Source organism: Carassius auratus, unplaced genomic scaffold (genome assembly GCF_003368295.1).
Source record: "Carassius auratus strain Wakin unplaced genomic scaffold, ASM336829v1 scaf_tig00019214, whole genome shotgun sequence".
In the NCBI taxonomy this organism is placed as follows: domain Eukaryota; kingdom Metazoa; phylum Chordata; class Actinopteri; order Cypriniformes; family Cyprinidae; genus Carassius; species Carassius auratus.
In genome coordinates this window covers 137321-148490 of record NW_020524934.1, presented here as the reverse complement: position 1 = coordinate 148490, position 11170 = coordinate 137321, and the positions used below count along the sequence as shown (strand labels likewise).

Here is an 11170-nt window from a genome sequence, read left to right as displayed (position 1 = left end):
CGACCTCTACCAAAAAAAAAAGAAAAAAAAGAAGATAATTCTGACTGACAGTGATGCTGATTGGTCAAAACTGTTTCTTCTGTGTGTAATGTAACATAGTGAATACTGTATAAAATAGTTTACGTAACAATATTCACAATTTGTATAATAGCCTCTCTTACCTCATTGCATGAATAATAAGGTTTTTTTTTTTCAGTCAACAGTTCAGTCAATCTATTACAAATTATTTTTTTATTATCATGATGAAAATTGATATGAAAAGTGATTCATGTAATTTTTTTTAGACATTTAAAAAAAAAAAAATTAACATTTGTACATATTTTTAAAAACTTTTTTTTTTCTAATTCTTTTGAGAAATTGCTTTTTTAAAATAGATATTTCTACTTTAATCTCATAATCTTTCCTCATGTACTATTTCAAAATTCCAAAATTTTTCTTGAGAACTGCATCTTTCAAGATTTAGATCTTAGGTTTTTAGTGTGTTGTCAGACTTTTAAACCCCACTTGAAATAGACACAAACAGTTATATTTACCGTTAATGCCTGTTTAAATTTATTCATTTATTTTAATGCATGCATGCTTTTTTGTTTCTTTTTTTTCAGGGTACTTTTAAAGTGATTTGCTGCCAGCTTTACCCTTGGCCGGAGTGAAGTAGTGAAACCGGAAGTGACAGTGCCAGGTTTGCCCTCTTCTGTTTCTATCCTAGTATTAATCCAGCAGCCCCTCTACTCTTTTAAGAAAGACCTCATTACCAGCCTCATTGATTGTGCTTCCTGCATCAACGACCACAGCTTCTTCTACCACACCAGCTGAGAGAGAGAGAGAGAGGGAGGCTTAGCCCAGTGCATCTGTGTGTCCTGCATTATGGGTAGGGAGGTAAGCAGTAGGCAGGAGGTTTATGGTGCTGTAATTGGTAGTTAGTGTGATATTTGTAAGACAAATAGAGCTATATGTGAGATTCCTCCTCTCTCTCTCCTCTCTAGTCTTTACAGCCACCAAAGGGCCTCATTATAGCCCACCGCAGCCCAGGCCTCACTGCTCCGCATACACACACGAGGAGCAGGAAGTTGTGTGTGACAGTGTGGCTGCCAGGACTGATAGATGATACAGTAAGTGTGGTATTCATTGAGAGAGGACCCTGACGGTCGGGGAATGAAACAGCTCTTCATTAGATTGCAACCTGGTGGACGTTTTACACTCATGCTGTGCGCGGCGGGACTGACCGAGTTTACTGTGGTCACTCATGCATATGCAGGGTTCTGAATTAACTTTTTTACAAGGCCTGCCAGTGGTGTGCAAATCTGGGAAATAACAATCTATCACTGTGTTGTTATTGTTAACTAAAACGTAAACGGTTTGCTTTTACTTTATTTTTTCATTAAAATAAAGATGACAAAGTAAAATATAAATATTAGATTAAAAAAATTTAAATGCTGCGTTGGCAAATAATTGAAATTAAAGTACTAAAATTACTAAAACTAATATATATATATATATATATATATATATATATATATATATATATATATATATATATATATATATATAAATTAATTCAAATGACAAAAGTAAATTTCACAATTACCTATTTCTTTGTTGAAAAATATACAATTTAAATTGAAAATATGAAAATATAAAAATTATTACTAAATATTATAACAGTATCTCAATAATACAAAAAATATACAGTAACGCAGTAACACTATTTAGTGTTTTTGTTAAAATGTTAAAATATAATATTTATATATAAACAAAAAAATGATGAAGGCCAAATATTAAAACTTAAACTAACGTTAAAATAAAAACTGAATATACTGTATATATATATATATATATATATATATATATATATATATATATATATATATATATATATATATTATCTAATTATAAATAATACTATAATAATATATAAATAATACTAAAATGACACTGGTCTAACATGAATGTGTAGTGAACTGCTTGTTCCTGACACTTGATAAATATTCAGTATTTGTTGCATGAAAATGAACTGCAAGGAGGTGCAGTTAGCAGTGAGAACACACTTTCATTCATCCTCTCGGAACCGGCTGCTGTTTATTCGTGAATGCGTGCTCGTGTGCGCGCCTCTCCCCTCCTTTAAAGGAACTGGAGTGGGCCACAGGGTAGATTACTACTGAAATCACGGCTTGTTCTTCAGCTGTTGGCTACCAAGTGTGAACACGCTTCAACTCTGGAGAGAGAAGAATAAAAAAGAAAAAGAGAATTAGAGAACCAAAGCATCTGAAACTTTATACACACACATATATATGTGTAAACACAAGCCTCTGTTCTGTTGTACAATTAACTGTGACACTGTAAAAGAGTAAACGATCTGAGAGGAGTAAATAAGGTGTTTTTTTTTTGTTTTTTTTTTCTTTTCATTAAAAACATCATCAGCACTCAGTCCCTTCGCCGTACGCCAGCATTCCGGATTCGTATTCCTGGATGCACAAACAGTGTGTAATTATCCCAGCCTCCCTGCTGTCCATCTCTCTCTCTCTCTCTCTCTCTCTCTTATTCGGTCTCTATATATCCCACACCGAAGAGACCGAGACCCAAGATGATTCTCTCTCTTTCGCTGTCGCTGTCACACAAGAGGAAAAGAGCTCCTCTCTTCATTACAGAAGGACCTGATCCAACTTGAAAGATGCAGCCATTATTCTTGACTGTCTGGACTCCCCCCTCTCTTCCCTGTCACAGGCTTATTGTTTGGCCTCCTGGGGTTGCATTTTAAATCTGCACTGTCGCTCTGGCCCACAGAACGAGGGCTTCATCGACTACTCGTAATGTCTGCATGCTGTTAGAGGAAATTCTGGGGAAAAAAAATTGTAAATAGCTTTATGCAAAAATAATGAAATTTGCTTCATAATGCAGGAGTGATGCATGAATGTGTTTACAGTGCAGAGGTGTGACGCAAAGGACTGTTATGCCAAATTCACATAATAATAACAACAAATGATAACATTTGCACATTATTTTTTTATTTTTTATTATCTTGAAGACTTAACTTGAAGAAACTGTTGGATTGATAGGTTACCACATTATTTTTATGTATTTATTTATTTATTTATTCATTCTTTTTAAGCATTATATGTCAGCTGTGGTCATTTCACACGAGTAAAGGGAGTAGGGCTTCAGTGTTGTTCAGTCTATTTTATGTAAATTTTAATGGTTCATAAATCTTACTAATATTAGTGCAGCCAAAATTCTTCATGGTTTATGATGTTGACTCTTTCAAATATGTGTTTACTGGAACTATGAACCAGAAAACTAAAGTAAAACCCGTACTACTTATGACTGGTTTTGTGGTCCATGATAATAGTAGCAGTAGTAGTAGTAGTAGATTTAGTAGTGTTTTTGTTTCTTTCTTTTTTAAATGTATATTATAATTACAGTTATAATTAGTTCCATTCTTTTATGTAAATGTTGCTGAATTTTTCAATAACATGTTTTCCAAATAGGCTGCAGTAACACCCATATTATTGTCCATTTATTTAATTTTTATTTTTTTCCTTCAGGACAGCAAGTGAGTGTTGCAGTTCATTTGAAACGATTGTCACTGGAATTGGTTTTGCAAGGCGCTGAGAGAGTGATGGCCCGAGTCATTATGTCTCTGCCCGCTTAGCATGCTGGTAATTAGGGACGGAGAGAGAGGGAGAGCGAGGGAAAGAGAAAACGAGAGGAGAGGAGAGGCTGCCACTCTGGTTCACAAGGGTGAAAGAGACTTTATTAAGAGTCAGAGACAGATCACAACTGCTAAGTGACCCACCAAGGTCAGGATCAAGGGCAGGCTTTGTAATTAGTATGCTTTTCTAGGAGGGAGGCTACAGTGCCATTGTTCTGCCACAATCAAATTAACCCCTCCACTGTGGACCCAGTATCACGACCTCAGGGCCTGGATGGCTTCTTCTGACAGAATAGCAGTGATACAAGAGAATATGTAGTCTGACTCAGTAATCCAGTGGCACTTCCAAATTTCAGAATTTATGCATTTATCTGTGACTAGGGTATAAGACTTACTAGACCGGTATTTCCTCATTTTCCCGTCATTGAGGCTCAGGCAGCTCTTCACTGAGACCAAGCCACAATGTTCCATTCATCTGATATTACACCATGTCGTAACTAGACAAAATGGAATAAAAATCTGGCAACAAGCTAGTTTTTCTGCCACATATCTACAAAATGTAATCACAAAATCGGTCACAAATCACAGCCAATCCGAAGATCATGTGGGCAGGCTCTTTCTTGCACTTCTGTCTTGCAGTTAGAAAGAAATAGATAAGTGCATGAAATAAACCATTTTAACATTATTCATAGTACATACTCGGTGATTAAATCTTTGTCATGGATTTTTTATATGTATATATATAGAGTTCACAGTTTAAATGTTCTTGCTTCCATCAAGTTATTTTCAAGATCTGAGGAAAATTATTCATTGTCTTTTTCATTATGACTGTTAACGTCACGCAAAATGATATTCATTCTCAGATTAAACCATTTTAATATACAAAACACAATCAGTAACTAAGCTGTCAGCTACAAAGTTGCAGAAATAGAAATCATTCTAAAAATAGAATTCCTTGTCGCTCATCATGTTTTGAAGTGGCGACTGGTTAGAACAAAAACTGGAAAGATGAAATTGAAAATATACCTTTTGCCGCATGTTGCGGCATTGTGTCTGGTTACAAAAGTTTCTGTACCTCAGTATATTTTTTTATGTGAGTCGGTAGGTTGGTCTTCATTCTGACATCATTTTGTAGCAAAAATTCTTGTCTCAAAACCATAATTTACCAAAATAATCACACAAGCCAGGGTCCTAAAAATGCTTCAGATTGTGGAGAGTTAAAGTGATCATTATTACGATCAACTAATACCGATCAGTACTGTCAGAGAAAGAGACTGACCTTGTAGTTTCTGCTCTATTTAATAAGACACTTGAGTCTGTTTGTCTACAGTTGAGTGGATAGTTGCAAAGAAACTTTCTAGGAAGACATAAAAGCAAATATATTTATAAATGAAACCCAGATGAGATGTTTAACAAAAGTGCTCAAACTAATTTGCACTCTCTGAATGGTGGAATTTAAATACCACCGAAGCTCAAGTATGAAATATCACCCACAAACAAATTCTCTGTCATTTGGACACGTTTTAATGAGAAGTTATGACACACAGACACCAAAGACACAAGTTTAACAAAGCAAAATCTGAATCCAAGTACCACCTGGAACCTGCTTAAGGACCCCCTGGGGTGCATGTATGCTTGGTTGGGAATCACTTGACTGTTTTTGTTTGTTCTTGCTCTACAAAATTGTTGGATTGTTTCTTTTTCATTGGTTCTCGTGGCTTTACTTTGTACTTTAGATTTTTTAACATTCATTCTTACAAGTTTCCAGTGAGTTTGTATGTGCAACCATAAACTTAAAAAAAAAATACATAAAAAAACTTGCTAGACCTTTATCATAAAGAACACGGTAGAAACATTACATTTTACAGATTTTACAGTGTGGTGTGAAGTTCCCTGTTCTTGTAGAATTAGGTAAATTATTCAAACTTGATAGTAGTCATCCTTGGTATGAACGGCTCTTGAGAGAGGAAGAGAGTGCTAGGAGTGGTTTGCGGGGATTATGGGTAGAGAGACTTTTCATAGGTAAGCATGCGTGGTTAGCCGAGAGATTTGAGCCATAAACCCATCAATTACATATTTACATTCTTGTTTTCAGTCTTTCTGTCTCTTTCACAGTAGACCACAATATGATATTTCATCGCGAGCATCTCTTTCTGCACCTTCTGTGTCATAAACTATCACACTTCAAGATGAATTAGATACATCAGCTACGGCACAATCGACACGGCGAATGGCAGGGATATGAACCCAAGACGCCAGCAGTGTTACTGCAACCCTGACAGCAGATACCCATCTTCACTCAGCTGCGTCCTCCCCTCTCACACACACACACACCCTGCATTAAAACCCTCCGTTCTCTCCCTCCAGCATCCTTCCCATTAATTCTCTCCCTTTCAGCCACTTGCGTTTGTCTGATTTAACAAGATAAGATTTGAGAGCTGATGTTGGCTGTTCTTAATGTACCATAGGGTCCACAATGGGAGCTGCACCCCAGCTTCTGAGAGAGGCATAAATCGGCTATTCAGGGGGAACGGGGTAAAAAAGAGAATTAGATATGCAGCATAACAATTTTACAGCCCCAGTCTCAGAAATTGAAATAGTGGAGATTAATGTATCATACATTATACACTGTCCATCAAAAGCTCTAATATACTGAGCAGGCTTGCATAACAAGAATAAGATTTTCTAAGAAGTACTCCTAAGGCCAGTCTGACCTCGGTAATTGATTCGGATCTCTACGCTCCTGTCGAGCAGTCTAACCAGAAAGCTCCTGAGGAAAAAATAATCTGCTATTGTACAATTGTGATTTAGATCATTGCAGATAATTCAGGGCCATTGACTGCAGATATGGGAGAATGTGAACTTGAAAGTAAAATCGTATAGAATAGATGAAATATGTGAGTTAAAATGTTGCTGTTAATGGTTAATTGGCTGTTTGGTTTGACTTTTTGTTATGTTTTCAACTTTGGGGTTTGACACTGTCCTGATTGTTAAGTTGTTAAGTTTTGTGAGTTGTTAGTTTTTAAGATTAGGATGACATTTATTCTGTATGATATGACATTTATTCTGTATGATGCTTATCAGTGTCATCTGATTTTGCTCCTCCACCTAACACTATATATTACTACACTTTTCGTAGTGCATTTTTATTAGTTAGGTTAATATGTCGTCCCCTTGGAATTATAAGGTTCTATCTGCGTTCTGAGCAGTTTTGAGATATTGAGCTTCAAAGTTTTTGCATTACATATAGGAAAATGTATATGGGGAACAAGTTTCTTTCAAACACGAAAATAACAGGGACCCTAAATGTATTCTAAATATACAATATCAAAATCCTATCGAATTTGTAAATGGGGATTTTTGGAATGAGTCAAATTCAGAAAAAAACACTTTTCACTTAGAATTATAAGGTTCTATCTGCCAAAACATTATTTGAACATTGAATATAAACTTAATGTTGTAACAATGTCTCAAAATGTGTTAGAAAGTAAAATTGTATCCTTTCTATGACATTTATTTTATATTTTTAGCACTTTCATGTATTTAGGACATTTCAAATTAAGCAAGGTAGGTCTAAATATTTTGTTGAGTGCAGATGCTAATTTTAGTAACAATTTGGTGGGTAATTAAACACATTATTGCAGAAATTGTTACTTTAATCTTTATTTTGTTTAGACAGAAAGAAGCTACAGTAATATATCTGAGCAGGACTTTATTCTTATCTAAAGTGGGCCAGGTAAAATGGCTTTCTCTCTAGACATCAGTATGGCTGAAATAACATGCTAATGTTTATTGTTATAATTAAGACCCAATCAATTAAATTGTTGACTATTTTTAAGGCTTAATATTGACATTTTAAGACTTTAAAAACTGCAACAAAAAAAAGAAAAAAGTTTAATAATCATTGAAAAATGATTCACTGACTATATATAAATCACAAAAAAATGTCAGACTCATTTTTTAAAACACATAACTATTATACTCTCTGTGACTCATTTTTTTCAAACACAGACTTTATCTGAGACACTTCTCCCGTTTCTTCTTTTCTGAGTAGACCCCAGGTCTTTAATTTGTAAACCGTTAGGTGCAGTCACTGGTTCCCCACTGGTTTGTCTGGTAAGACCCTAGGCCCTGCTGCATCTACCTTGTCACCTGCCTGGAGAAAAAAAATACATGTGAAAAAATGCATATTTAAACACAATATTTATATTATATATATTTAGCATGGTATCCCATTGAGTAGCTACACAGTCTACAATCATTCTTAAATCGTTTTAATACTGAGGTAACTGCTTTAACGATCTTTCACTTGTTCACATAACGATCATAACTTACTGTAAACAAACTATTTTGAGTAGGATAGGTTCGTTATTTTATTATTATTTTTTTTTTTATATTAGTGCTTGCCTCTTAATATCAGGAACTATAAAGCTAGCGCTGCTGGCTAGTGTGGTGTCTAACTATGAAAACAATCTTCTCAGCAAGACCTAAAAAAATAAAGAGTGAACTTGCCTGGAATTCGAGCTGCGGTCCTTGACAAGATGGTCAATAAAATTGTAGATCTTTATGGTTTCTTAACAACTTTGTTTCGTGCCATAATCCGAACACTGCGATCTAAAGCCGGTGACACGACATATAAAGTTGATCCTGATTGGTCCTCTTCTGTGCATTCGAAGTGCTGATTGGCTCACGCAGATAGAACCTTATAGAGCCAAGTTAGAGTTCCTCTTTGTAGATAGAACCTTTTTGTTTTTTCAAAAAAAGTCCCAAAATGTACACAACTTCAAAAATACCATCACATAATGTAAATAAGTTGTCACAGAATAAGAATATGTGAATAACTCAATTTTGACAAAAAATGTCAGATAGAACCTCATAATTCCAATGGGATGATGTGTCATTGCTTGTTTGTAGCTAATAAGAGTGTTTGCTTGTTATTTTATTTGGTTTAATCAATTGCATTATTTAATCACTATTATTTGGGTAACAGGGATGTATGCCATTCTGAATTAAATAAATTCTGAATTCAGAATTTGAATTAAAATTTAATTTGATTTGAAATTGCAAACAGGATGAAGAATTGGCGTTTGAATTTTATGGATGTAGAAAATAAAATGAACAGAAATTAAAATATGTATGTTATGTTATATAAGTAATATAAGTTATGTCGATCATTGCAAAAGAACACTTCCATTCCCAGAATGCATTATATGTGTTGAATTCCTAATTACGGTATCTGTTCAATTCAGTAAATTTAAGTCTATGGATTAGTGAAATGTTTAAAGGAACATTTCACCAAAATAAACATTCTATCACAGACTTTATTCCATGTAAAATAAAATGTTTTTGGCAAAATGTTAGCCTCGGTCATCATTCATATTCATTGCATGTGATGAAAGTGATTATTGACTGAATCTGACAGTTCTAAGCATGCTATAACATCTATTGTGTTATACATAAAGTCATACAGGTTTGGAACAACATGAGGGTGGACAAAACCGAATTTTGGGGACAAAGAATTATTTTAATATCTGTTCTAAAACAAATAAAAATCAGTGGCTGAACAGTGAAGATGTGTTGCACAAAATATGAATCAGGTCAGAGAGGACAACACAATGGCATCTATAATATATATATATATATATATATATATATATATATATATATATATATATATATATATATATATATATATATATATATATATATATATATTTTTTTTTTTTTTTTTTTTATTTTATAGTTGCTCATCATAAATGTTTATTGATCATACTTAACCATACCTCTTTAGACTCCCACCCTGCTGCTGCTTGTATCTGTTTGGCAATCTGTATGTCTGTCTTTTTCTGAGTGTTTGAGATCACTGATTGGTGAGCCCCTGGTTTTGATTAAGTCAACTCGCTTTGAAATCAGACAGCAGACACATATCTGAGGGCATCATATACAGAGGTAAAGAAGAAGCTTACAGAAAAGGATCAAGTTTCTACAGTAGCTTAATCAAAATTTATTCAGTGATAACATGAAAATGAATCACAATGTCTGCTTTAGAGTTATTTACCATTATGTCTAATTTCATATTTTATTCTTGAGTTTTATACATTGTTGCTTTTTGATTTTCAGAGATGGTTATCTAAATGATTCATGACTATATTCTGAATTTGTGCCAATATGTTTACTAGTGTAATATATTTTAAAATGTTGTTAATTCCTGTAATGAGAAAGCTTAATTTTAAGCAGCCACTACTCCAGTCTTCAGTGTCATGGTCCTTCAGAAATCATTCACATATGCTAATTTGGTGCTCACGCTTTGCTGATTTGATTTATAAATTGATTTGTTGGAAGATTGGATGTTAAATAACCTGCGCTGCAATTGGTAAATGTTATAGCCTATTATTTTAGTCGTAACAAACTTTTTCGAGCTGTTTGGATATTTTACGTTTTTGCTTCTAATTTTATTCGTTTTGAATTAAAATGCTTTTTTTTTTTTTGCCATTTTGTATTTTTTGACAATGAAACAATGAAACAAAATATAAAATACAATTTCTGCATCAGTTGCACCATTACTGCTAATAACCTAGTAGCTTACAGTAGGTCTGCCGTGAATGGTTTATAAGTTATCATTAAAAGTCAATTCCCTTACAGAGAAAGTGAATGGGATTTCTTCTTCCGGGAACTCAACCATTGCTCTCTACTGTCATCCTGGCTATTGTTACATCATCGCTACCATTGTTACATTATTAATGCTACACCATTGCTAGCACTTTTAAATCCATTATGATTTTTCCAGCCACTCCACCATTTCCACTGTTACTCACATTGAGGATATTTTTTTTTTTTTTTTTTTTTACACTCCATTATAGCATCACCACCTTTACACCCATTATCATTATAACACTTCTGGGACTATTGATTTGTCATCACATATTACGTCACATAAATATCCCGCTGTGTCTTTCTTATTAAGACTAATACCAAGCCCATCAAATTGGTCATTTTAACATAATGTTCGTATTTGTGAAATTTGTCAGGTTAGTAAGCATAACCACTTTTATCCTGGATGAAAAGGAAATGAGAGTTTATGTAATGTAACAATGGCACAGATAATCTCCTCCATAATTTCCCCTGTCGTTGGTCATATCTTGCACATGGTGCCTCAGAGATGAGGAGATAAAACTGCTTCATTTCTCTAGGTAAAAGGAGGAGGGGTCCACTTCATCCTGGGGGGGGGGGGGGAGGGACTGCGATCCTAGCATCTTTGCCCCTCCTCTAAAGCTGACAGTTACCGCTCTCACTACTGTCCCTCACCTCCCCTCGAGCATCCGTCTGTATCACACAAACAGTAGGAAACAGTTGATTTTCATTTGCTGTTGCCGGGCAATGCGACGTGATGTCTTAACACTTGTAAATGAACACTCCTCCTCCCTCTAATCTGTCACTTTAATGTGCCATAGATTTTATTTCTGACGTTGCAAAATCACATTCTTAATAACAATAATCAACTGCCTGTGTTGTTTTTTCCCGCAG

General features: G+C 34.5%; 1 long non-coding RNA gene across 2 annotated transcripts in view; it reads left to right on the top strand.

Moving 5' to 3' along the window:
- The first annotated feature begins 492 nt into the window (after positions 1–492).
- LOC113076158 (uncharacterized) overlaps positions 493–11170 on the top strand; it is a 124178-nt gene continuing 113500 nt past the window's right edge. The window contains exon 1 of one of the 2 annotated variants that reach the window (XR_003281123.1): positions 493–679. This is a non-coding gene — a long non-coding RNA (uncharacterized LOC113076158). Of the gene's footprint in view, positions 1110–11170 lie in introns of both variants that reach the window. The other variant, XR_003281124.1, reaches the window with a different exon arrangement.